The 12234-nt window shown below is 40.7% G+C and overlaps 1 protein-coding gene and 1 long non-coding RNA gene across 19 annotated transcripts in view; one reads left to right on the top strand and one right to left on the bottom strand.

Moving 5' to 3' along the window:
• LOC108592803 (uncharacterized) overlaps positions 1-10593 on the top strand; it is a 154493-nt gene extending 143900 nt beyond the window's left edge. For 5 of the 10 annotated variants that reach the window (XR_013523838.1, XR_013523840.1, XR_013523835.1 and 2 more), the window contains 3 exons: positions 97-270; positions 446-589; positions 1315-2514. This is a non-coding gene — a long non-coding RNA (uncharacterized LOC108592803). Of the gene's footprint in view, positions 1-96; positions 271-445; positions 590-1314 lie in introns of all 10 variants that reach the window. The other 5 variants (XR_013523839.1, XR_013523837.1, XR_013523834.1 and 2 more) reach the window with 5 other exon arrangements.
• POU6F2 (POU class 6 homeobox 2) overlaps positions 1-12234 on the bottom strand; it is a 481859-nt gene that overhangs the window by 42608 nt on the left and 427017 nt on the right. The window lies entirely within an intron of this gene.

The following is a 12234-nucleotide window of genomic DNA, read 5'->3' as shown; positions in this document are numbered from 1 at the left end:
TTTTAATTTTAAGATGCAGTATAATATCTGGGCTTACCTATTTTACTATAATTATGATATTTGCTATTTTCTCTTTTATCTGGGTTCCCACTCGAGCTTTCAGAAGCATCGGTAGAAAAAGGATTTGATCCTGAATATAATCGAAGGAGTAAACTAAATTTACACATGATTATATCACATTGACATGAGAATTAAATGAGAATTCATTGTAACTGCCCTCGTGGTCTATTCCTGGTGTGGCTGGTTGGCAGCAATCGGTGTCTAGGAAATGTATCCTTTTTTTAAACACATTATAGGTGCCTGCCATGAGCACCAGTTTTAAAATTATATATGAATTATATATCTGCATAATGAAAAGCATACAAAAGCTCTGGATTACTTAAGGCTAATTGATTTCTCTGTGGTACTTTTTTCCTTCTACTCTGAATACGTTTTACTCAACTAGAAAGTAGGACGATGAAAACAGGAGATGGAAGAGTCAATGGTGCAAAATGTTATCTCCAGCTATTGTCAAGGTTCAGTTGGGCTGAACTTATTTCCTAAAACTTCACATGTTGAAACCTCAAGTCCAATGCAATGGTATCTGCAGGTGAGGCCTTTGGAAAGTGATTAGGTCAAATGGGGTTAGTGTCCATATAAAAGGGACCCCTGGACCCTTCCACTATGTAAGGACACAGGAAGAAGACAGCGGTCTGAGACCAGGAAGCGGGTGCTCACTGGACGCTGAATCTGCTGGCACTGTGATCTTGGATTTCTCTGCTTCTAGAACTATGAAAAATATATTTCTGCTGTTTATAAGCCATTCAGTCTACCATATTCTGTTATAGCAGCCATAACAGACCAAGGCAGGCATGATGTTGGAATCAACGTTGACTAGCCTCCTCTGTGATTAAAGGGAAATACTTAGGGATACAAAGCAGTTCTCCTAGAAAGGGCCAGATAAGCAAGATGCTCAGCACTATATGCTATTCTGTTTGGGCAAAGTTATTTATAACAAGGGCACATGCGATATCACATAAAAGTGAGCGCCTTCGAACCACTGTGGCCTTGGCTTCCCTTTGCAGCATGTTACATTATTTATTCTTCTTTCCCTCACTTGATTTATTTGAATATTACTTATTTAGTGGGAGGAAATGAAAATATTTGTAAACATGATCTAATGCTTCAATTTCCAATTCTTGTTAGTAGTTTTACATTTTGGTTATATTTGTCCACTAGAAAGTTTAAGAATGTTCCAGATACCAGAAAACAGACAATTTTTTATGGATAAACCGGAAACATTTCATTTCATAATTTCTTTCCTTTTTTCCACAGTGACTACAAATTAAACTATGAGCTCCTTTCATTTCCTTGGTAGCTGCCGACCCTATCAAATTGCTACAACATCTTTCCCCCTTAAAAGAGAAGCACAACTGTGGTGAAGCCATCGTTTTACGGAAAGACCAACTTTGTGAGCCTTTATATGGCTTTGCCGAAAACTTTAAGTTTTAATACCAGCAAAAATACCTAGAATTTGCCAAAGTATTTCTGCTTATGCCTGTTGATGCCAGATTAAGTGACTAAATCAGATTAAAGTTATTTATTGCTTGGGAGAACACCTGTTAGTTTCACTCAGTTTTGGTCCTTAGAAGCTTTAGTAAAGATTCCTAAATAAAACCCTGAACCTATGAACTGTTTATTTTTCTTCCCAGGTGAGAAAAAAAGAGCCGCAGCAGTGGTAGCAAACAAACAAACAAACAAACAACGAAACCCTAAATTGGACCAGCGATGTCCAATATTCCAAGTCTTTTTGAGCAATAGGAATTGGTGAAGAAAATGTTTGGCAATTGCTTGAGAAAATACTGTACATATTTAGCATCTCTTAGCGCTGTGTTTATCCTCAGTGAGCACATACAGGCTGTAAAGCTGCATTTCAATGAGGATAACAACAAAACAAGACTCAAAGAAAAAAAGAGGGTGGGAACGAAGCCATGCCAAGTGCCATTAAAGATGCATCTGTTTATCACCACCCAGTTTTGTGAGTCCAAGATGATTCATATGCTTTTTGTGAAGAGAATATCCATTGTTGTGGCATAATTAAATGTATTTTGATACTTGCATGCAATATATCTATCTATTCAATCAGAAAAAAGTTGTCCTCATCACTCAAACATATATTACTTTTTCAATTTCCTGTTAGTTATGTTTTTTTAATGTTCTTTAGGGTGAGACCACAGAATTTCTTATTTCTCACAACAAAGACCATAACTCATTAGAATTATGCTGATGAGTTTCTCTCATAAAATTGCATCCCCATTTTCATAGGTGACCGATCTGCAGCCTTATGCCTAATGATCAGGCAGTTGTCGATAGACGTATGCAAAGAGGGCTGGATATATTCTTCCAATTGCATTTTCTCATAGTTTTCTGATTCCCACTTTAAACGTCCTTCAAAAAAAGCGTATTTGAAAGGCACCTCAAATTTGGTCCTGGTGAAATATGATTTATTATTGCTAATAAACCAATCGATAAATGTAATGATTCACTGACTGTCCTGTTTTAAGCTCAATAATTTATAATTTATGCGGATAGCATGAATTTTGGCATTTTTTATTTCAGAAGTTATTTTTGAAGTACAGCCTTGTCAGGAACATGTCTCACAGCCGTGCCAGATGGTATCATTCACAGACTAGCCATATATATTATTAAGTAGTGGAAAAGCTGGAATAGTGATACTTACATCAACGAATCATTGAGATATTTAGCTACAAAACCATTAACTTAATCTATAATTCAGAATTAAAACTGGAATCTACTTAACTTTGATAAAAAAATTGGAGCATTTTTAGCAGTGTTCGTAGTATCATATTTGGTTTCTGAGAATGGTAAGTTTTTAGTACTTTCTGATTCATCTAGGTTCTGGATTTCAGGAACCAGCCTAGATGTGCAAAACCACAGATATTATCCCCATTTCTACTGCTTTCTTTCCATGTGAGCCCAGATGGGGAGGAACTTTACTTTTCCAATATTTAGAAATATGTGTGATTTGATAGTCTCAGAAATCAAAATGAATTCTCAGAGTCTGGAGTAGCACACTATGTCACTTCCTTTTGTGTTTCATTATGTTTAAAAGATGATACACTTTCATTTAAGGAATTTGTGTATCATCTTTTAAACATAAACATTCTTTCTCTCAATAATGTTACCCTTTATATTAAAAATCCTAAATAGTTCTTTTATAACCCACTAATACTGAGAAGATCCTCATATGAAAAAGGCTTCCATTTTAAACATGCAAGAAAATCTTCAAATTCCATGTGAATTTAAAACAGATTTTTGGTTTTGTCCTTGTTATTTATGTCTTCCTTTTAGTTACCTAGGTTAGCTTGCTGACATTACTTGCAGATTTACTGAAGGCAGATGGGAATGTTTTCATTCTGGACCATCAGAGGAAATCAACAGTTGTTAAATAAGCTTAGCAGGTAATATCTCTGTGGCCCTGTCCTTTGAGAGGCAAGCTAGACATCCCCTAGCCTGATGCTGCTAATCTAAAGAAAACAAGATTGTCTAGCCTGCCCAGTCACTAATGGTGTGCGCAGCTGACTCAAAATCATCAGACTGGTCTTCTTTGCATGCTGGCAGGACCATGGGTTTCAAGACAGAGGTGAATGCCAAGGATTCAACATCCTTTGTTACTTTTACTTTTTACGACAACCCCGAAATGTGACTTGTTTAAACAATGGAAGTAAGTTAACTAAATAAACAGCTGCCAATTTCATCAGACATACCAATGCTGGATGACCCACTTAGAAGCATTTCCACATAAAACTTCGATATATTAAACAGACTCTGCTTTAGGCCAGGCACGGTGGCTCACTCCTGTAACCCCAGCACTTTGAGAGGCTGAGGTGGGCAGATCACTTGAGGTTAGGAGTTCGAGACCAACAAGGTGAAACCCTATCTTTATTAAGAAATATGAAAATTAGCGGGGCATGATGGCATATGCCTGTATTCCCAGCTATTCAGGAGGCTGAGGCAGGAGAATTGCTTGAACCCAAGAGGCAGAGGTTGCAGTGAGCTGAGATATTGCACCACTGCCCTCCAGCCTGGGCGACAGAGCAAGATTCAGTCCCAAAAAACAAACAAAAAACCCAAACACACTCTATTTTAGATCAGCTACCCTAAGTGGGTTAAATCATTTCATTCTCACAATGATTTTGCACTGTTATCTCTAATTTACAGCTGAGGATCTGAAGGCTTAGAAAAGTTAACCAGGTCAGGCATGGTGGCTCATGCCTGCAATCCCAGTGCTTTGGGAGGCCGAGGTGGGGCCCATATATATATATATGCATGAGGAGAGCACTATATTTATGAAATGACTATTATATGGCGGGCACTGTATTAGGCACCTATTCATGTTATGCTGAAAGCAGCTTTGCTTCAGAGGAAAGCTGGGCTTTAAAGCAGCCAGATCTGGGCTCATATTCAGGCTCCATCATTTACTATATTGCTCTGGAAATCTGGTTAACTTTTCTTTCTTTTTTTTTTTGAGACAGAGTCTTGCTCTGTTGCCCAGGCTGGAGCACAGTGGTATGATCTCGGCTCACTGCAACCTCTGCCTCCCAGGTTCAAGCAATTCTCTTGCCTCACCCTTTCAAGTATCTGGGACTACAGGCACTTGCCACCACACCTGGCTAATTTTTGTGTTTTTATTATAGACGGGGTTTCACCGTGTTGGCCAGTCTGGTCTTGAAGTCCTGACCTCAAGTGATCTCCCCACCTCGGCCTCCCAAAGCACTGGGATTGCAGGCATGAGCCACCATGCCTGACCTGGTTAACTTTTCTAAGCCTTCAGATCCTCAGCTGTAAATTAGAGATAACAGTGCAAAATCATTGTGGGAATGAAATGATAAACTTATTTAAAAAATGCTTGTTGAATAGCATATTAACACATGTGAAATACTCCAGTCAGCCCACAGATTTTGTTACTATATTTATGATCTTTATGTGGTAGGTGCCATTCTAGCCACTTGGTTCTAGCTGCAGTGAACAAAACAAAATGTTTAAAATTATTACTACAGCACAGTGGTTACAAACAATCTCTAATAGACATAACTGAGTTTGTTATGTCCAGTCATTTCTAGTTGGGTGATACTGGAAGGTTTTTAATCTGTACAATGGGAACAGACAACACTGTGTGTGGTGGTAAAGATGAAGTAATATATCAAGTGCTTGGCACATAAATAGCTGCTTGGCACATAAATAGTGCTCAATTAATGGCAGCAACATATTAATTTATTATTGTTATCAGTTACGAATCCTTCTAACCACCTTGAGAGGAATATGTTGGTGTCATTTCATGGAAGAGTTAACTGTAGCTGAGAAAGATTTACATGTCTTGGCAGGGGGTGAAGAGCTGCTTGGAGATGAAGTCAGGATTCAGATTTGTCTGATTTGAAAATCCCTGTTTATCCTTGGCCACCTTCCGTGTGAGTACATGGACATTTGCACTGTCCACCTCCGTTCCTCTAAGGAGACTGATTTATTGTAAGTATCTGTTGGTAAGTATCTAATCTAGGGAGTATGCAACTTCTTTTCTCGTTTGTATATCTGTGTGTTTGTTGCTCGATAGCATTTTCTTATGCATCGAAAGCTGCGCCACATCTTCACATCACTGTAGTATCTCAACTCTCCACCTGATGGCGTCTTCCCAGGATCTACTTACATTGTTAGTTATACACGTAGAAAAGCTTAGTTGATGAGAAAAATGGCAATTTGAAGCAATGGCTAATGCACTAAATTCAATTAGGTCATTCAAAGGCCTACATTTGAACTTAATCTGGCTCCTCTCACTGTTGAGAGTTGTGATTTTTCCATTCCTACCTACCTCTTAGTTATTTCTCATTTCTTTCTTATTGGCTCTGTGAGTTGATGACTCTGAGTATTCATCATGTCAATAACTCACAGGCCGACAAGAAAGTTGGGTGCATTATTGGGCATATGGTGTGGGTAAATGGTACACTGAATGTTTATTTGAAAGTCTAATGTTTCTCACATGTGAATTTAATGTTTTCTCCTCTCTGATAATCTTCTTCTTAACTATAAAAATCGCTTGTAGATGGAGCTGATGTTGTTTTAGGATGCTAAGTCAAAATTCAGCACTTCCTCCTTTTTGTGTCCCCACTCCCTCTACTCAAATCAAGTTTAATTTTCATTCTATAGTTGGAAAAGCTGATATATAAATGATTTCTACTCTCATTTTGTTAAATACTAAAAAGGAGCCATCATCAACAGCCCATTGTATGGTCTTACTGATAATGGAATAGGTCAGGATTGTTATCCAATAAATAATGTATTTCCTCAATTATAGTGTCCCCCTCAATTATAACATTCAATGATCTTCTTTTTTTTTACATTTTTAAAATTAGGCTACCTCTAACAATTGATACAGTTGTTTAATGTGGTAGTATTTTCTTTCCTCTTCTCTAAAACTCAGTGGTATGACTTTAAGTGTAATTTAAAGTCAGTGGTGTCTTAGACTTAAAATACAGCATTTGATATTTCTCTTTTTCTTTGGAAGGGCTTATCTCATCCTGGGCGGATCTAGAAATGTACGGGGTCTTACCACATTATGAGCTCAATCAATTGGGCTGCATGGGACAATGATCTTCAACTGCAATCTTCAGCCCAACAGAAGATTCACTGGGATAGGGTTTTCTATTGAGCTCTGAAAGTCTCCTTTGATGAGTGCCCACAGCAAGCCTTCCCCATGCATTTCTTTCCTCATTGCTAGGTTGTCTCACTGGGAGGCCGAGGTAGGTGGATCACCTGGGGTCAGGAGTTCGAGACCTGCCTGGCCAACATGGCAAAACCCCATCTCTACTAGAAGCACAATAATTAGCTGGGTGTGGTGGCGGGCGCCTGTTATCGCAGCTACTCGGGAAGCGGAGGCAGGAGAATCGCTTGAACCCAGGATGTGGAGGTTGCAGTGGGCCGAGATTGGGCCACTGCACTCCAGCCTGGGCAACAAGAGCAAGACTCCGTCTCAAAATAAATAAATAAATAAATAAATAAATAAATAAATAAACCAAACGCTGCAGAAGCCAGAGTGGGGAAAAGTGACAGCACAGCAGTTCTGCTTTAGGTGGGAGAGAGGTCGGCCCTCGGTGGCCCAGTCTTCAGGGAGAGTCCCGCAAACTAGATTTCTCACTGTACCTTCCTGCAGGCCTCTTTATCATACATGGCGGCTTGCTCTGCTGAGTTTTGCTGGGGAAGGAGGGTAGGAAGAAAGAGTTCGGAGAGGGCTTCACTCTCAGTTCCTTAAGTGGACCCTAAAGCGATTAAGTCTTTCATTTCAGAAACGGGGTGGGGGTGGAAGGGTGGAGGGCGGGGCGACCTTGGGCACGGCCCGCCCCGCCGCGGGCAGCAGGCAGAGCCCCGCTTTTCAGCTGGGGCGCCGACGTCCCGCGTGTCCGCCCCGCAGCCAAGCCTCCCGCCAAGTCCGCCGCCCGCGGAGTCCCTGCCCCTCGGGGTTCTACGGCGCCGTTTACCATCAAGAGGGTCCCAGGCCTCAGGACGGCGAGAACACTCCTGCCCTCCCCTCCACCGCCGCCCCCCACGCCCCCTGTGCCCGGGCACTGCAGGAGAACCCCTTCAGCGAGCGCCCCGGATCGCCCCACGTTCCTTTGCCCTCGGTTTGCAGATAACCAGTCCCTGGGACTTTGGGGGAACAGGTGGAGACCCCTTATTTCTGCAAACGTGTGATGTAGGTGTGTGCCCTCAGAAACAGCACGGAAATCACCGCGAAGCCCCCGTTGCGAAGCAAAGCCCCCGTGGAAGAGGTTATTTTCTGATTTAAATCGCTATTCCGCATTGTAAAAAACGTGGATAGGAATGAGCGTGAATGGCTTCCTGCAGCATTTTTTGAAGTGGGCTCTGCCAACGTGAATTCTAGAAAGTGCTGGGTTGGGAAAAACGGGTTTAAGAAAGTTAAAGGGGTTGCTGGGGTGGAGCTCGGTGGGGCAGCCCTGCCGCCTGGCTCCCCTCGCGGGTGGGTCCTACGCCGGAGACGGCTCTGCCCGGCTCCTGGGGCCAGGGGACCCTCGTTTGTGGAGCATCTTGCGGGGCTCGTCATTTTCTCTAAGCGCACTCTTAGGGAAACATCGCATTAATGCAACTGCTTCTCCTGAAATGAGGAAATAAACCTCTCAACTGGGCTCAAAGGGGAAATTTGGTATGTTAGTAAAAAGGTTGAGGTTGTTTATTGTTTTATCTTTATAATTCAGATGGAGTCAGTGTAAAACCCTTATAATGTTACTATTCCCATGAACATGTATCTTTCCCAGTCTCCTTTAGAAAAAGCTAATTTAAGAAATGTTATTCGATTAAAATAAATACTACTGGAAATATAGTTCACACGATGTGATTTAATTTTTACACCTTTAAAAATAAAACTTCCTATAATGACATTGCGAATGAGAAAGTAAAAGTTTTTTTCAGATTTTTTTTTTTTGGTTTATAAAAGATGGCCAAAACCATTAGTTAAGCAATGTGATATGTACAGATTCGTAATATTTGTGAGATAACATATAGACACCAATTCTGAATTTTCAACAAAACTTGTTTCTTATTTATGCAAAATGTATAAACAATATATTCTGCTGCGCTTTTTGTATTTAAAAATGGTATTATTCTGGACACATTTATTTTGTATCTTGCTCCTCCAATCAATATTTTGAAGTGAAAATGCAGAACTCGGATGGAAAGGATTCATTTTATCATGGCCTGGGATGTGGGAGAAGAGGGTGTTACATGGTTTCAGCAGTGTCTGTCATGTTTTGTTTTTTTCTTTTAAAATTTATTTTTATTTTTTATTAATTAATTTTTGTGTGTGGCTGCTCCCTGCCACTCCTACCCCTCTGTTTCTTTTAAAAAGAAGCCCCCCAAAAATAAAAAAATAAAAAAAAAACTGAAGCTAATATGGAAAAAGCTAATATGATTTAGGTGGTTAATACCAAGCTAATTTGATGTAGGTGGTTAAACAAGAGTGCCTTTTGTATTGTTTTGCAATAATTATTTTCTATACCTAGAACATGTTTCATTGTTTAAAATGAAATAAAGTAATATATGCGAATCTCCCTAAACCTTTGATCAACTGGCTTTGGCAGGATATGTCTAATGCACCTAATTGATTTAGTCACATGGTCAGAATTACACACTATTTCTTTTCCACAGGGTTTGAGAATAATTTCACAAACGTGTGCAGCTATGGCTTTGTTAGTGCTTCTAGCAAACCTAGTAAAGCCTAGAGAGGGACTCAACACTCACTGAATACATTCATTCTATTCCAATCCTTTGGGTGAGATTCGCATTTACTGTAACTTAGTCTTCATTTATTTTGCAGTGGTTTGCTTTAAAAGATTCCCATGTATTTAAATGATGGGCTCATGACTTTAGCAACCCCCAATGCAGAGTCAGTTGCTGGTTTTTCATCCTAAAAGAATAGCTATGGTTTACTAAATGCTTATGACATACATCAGGCACTGTGCCAAGCACTTTTCCTGCTTCTACCACATTTAATCCCACAACCAATCTATGTCAGAAGCCTATTATTCCTGTTTTACTGATGAGGAAACAGAGGCTCAGAGAAAGTTTTATAACTTATCCGAGGTCACAACTAAGAAATGACAGTGTTTGGGTTCCAGTCAAAGCCCGTGTTCTTAGCTACTCTCTGGCTCTTTGGAGATGTTATTTATCTTCTTACAACTCAGAGCAACAGCTCCATCTGAACATCACGTTGCTTCAATTATAAGATATGTGTTTTTAACCATGTTGGAAAGTGATGACATTGCTATGGCCTTCCAGCTGTGTAGATCCATGATGCTGGTGGTGCTCCTGCCTTTCCATCTACCCCTCTCCAGCCCAGAGCTTTTGAATAGAGTTGAGTCACAATCAATGGTTTTGTACAATCAAGGGCATATCCTCATATCCTCTAAGTTATAAAGCACAGGCTGCTGTTAGAATCATTTGATTGCTTCTCTTTCATCGTGACCTTGTGGTCATTTTAGGAGGCAGTGCCTATCCTACACTCCTCCAGCAAATCCTTCCAAATCTCACCACACCAACTCTGTGCAGCCGTTAAACAATAGTATGTGCATTCCTGAGTAACCTGACTAGGTAAATCTCTTGACATTTTCCTTCTTTTTTTTTTTGAGACAGAGTTTCACTCTTGTTGCCCAGGCTGGAGTGCAATGGTGCTATCTCGGCTCACTGCATCTCTGCCTCCCAAGTTCAAGTGATTCTCTTGCCTCAGCCTTCCGAGTAGCTGGAATTACAGGTATGTGCCACCACGTCCAACTAATTTTGTATTTTTAGTAGAGACAGGGTTTTTCCATGTTGGTCACGATGGTCTTGAATGCCCAACCTCAGGTGATCCGCTCACCTCGGCCTCCCAAAGTGCTGGGATTACAGGCATGAGCCACTGCGCCCTGCCTTTCCTTCTTTTTAATACATTGAAATAGTAACGTTTACCTGATTTTCCCCTTGTTTGGCTTTTTAAGGACCAACATCTTTGACTTTACTTGCTGCCACTTAAGAAAATTTCACGGCCGGGCGCAGTGGCTCAAGCCTGTAATCCCAGCACTTTGGGAGGCCGAGGCGGGTGGATCACGAGGTCGAGAGATCGAGACCATCCTGGTCAACATGCTGAAATCCCGTCTCTACTACAAATACAAAAAATTGGCTGGGCATGGTGGGGCGTGCCTGTAATCCCAGCTACTCGGGAGGCTGAGGCAGGAGAATTGCCTGAACCCAGGAGGCGGAGGTTGCGGTGAGCCGAGATCATGCCATTGCACTCCAGCCTGGGTAACAAGAGTGAAACTCCATCTCAAAAAAAAAAAAAAAAAAAAAAAGAAAAGAAAAGAAAAGAAAAGAAAATTTCTCAGTGGTCCAAGATTTAATTTCATCAGGAAACATTCTGAGCTTCAGTTAAAATGTAGAGAATGCTTTCTTTAGCCCCAGGATAAAATAAAATTTCATTTGCTTTTACTTTTCTGCAATAATGCCAATAAGGAGATATTGCCAGGGGCACCATGGAAGCCAATTCTACAGCTGAACAAGTCGATGGTAAATCTCCTTGCCAAATCTTGAACGTACCCACTGAATAAGTGTTAGAAGCACGTGTATACACTCACACTTTCCCTCCTCCCTACGGAACTATCCAAGATAAGGGTAAGATTTCCCTAAAATAACTTAATGCCCTACTACTAAGATTTTCACATTCTCGAACTCCTCACACTACACAGACTTCAGCATGGATTTTTGTGCACAGTTATGAACTGAAAACACATACCATCTTGATTAAAATAGATAGCATTTATTGGGTGACAGTATTATTGACTGATGATTATATGCCTGATGCCATCCTAAGAACTTTCATCCTAGGGCCTGGTGTTATTATTATCTCCGTTTTTCAGATGAAGAAATTGAAGCACACAATAAGGAAACTGCCCAGTCTCACAGTTGGTGGATGGCAGTCTGGCTCCAGAACCCTTTCTTTTTGCCTGTTCACTGTGCTGCCTCTTGCTGCATGTCCAGATCAAATATAGGTTTCCAGAAAAGATGAGGCAAAATTCTTAACCATGACGACGATGATAATTATGCAACCACTTGTTGAGACAGCCTGTTACCGAGGCACTGTGGTAAGCTTTTCCCACACATGATCTCATTTAATGTTTACAACCTAGGAGCTTAGATTTTATTACCCTTACTTTATAATTGGCAAAACTGAGGCTCAGAGAGCTCAAGTAGTTTGCCCAAGGTCACAGAGCCAGTTATGGGCCAACCTGAAATTCAGACAAGTCCACAGTTAGCACCCATTCCATTGTCCACCTGCCACACTTGCGTGATTTCCAGATCCAATAAACAGAGAACTAGGATGCCTTTCTCAGCAATGCCGTAGTCATGATCAAGTTCATGACTACTAATTTCAGGAGGACATATGCTACCTTCCCACCTCAGAGTGAAGTTGGGTATGATAAAATTTTAGAACCTTTAACATCACTGGTAAGATATGTACTTTATGATTTTATTTATTTATTTTGGAGACAGGGTCTCACTCTGTCACCCAGGCTGGACTGCAATGGCACAATCTTGGCTCACTGCAACCTCTGCCTCCCAAGTAGCTGGGACTACAGGTGCCTGACACCAGCGCTAGCTACTTTTTTGTATCTTTTGTAGAGAAAAGGTTTTGCCATG

This window comes from Callithrix jacchus, chromosome 11, assembly GCF_049354715.1.
Source record: "Callithrix jacchus isolate 240 chromosome 11, calJac240_pri, whole genome shotgun sequence".
NCBI classification, from domain to species: domain Eukaryota; kingdom Metazoa; phylum Chordata; class Mammalia; order Primates; family Cebidae; genus Callithrix; species Callithrix jacchus.
The sequence above is the reverse complement of the archived record's forward strand: the minus strand, read 5'-3'. Positions and strand labels throughout refer to the sequence as shown.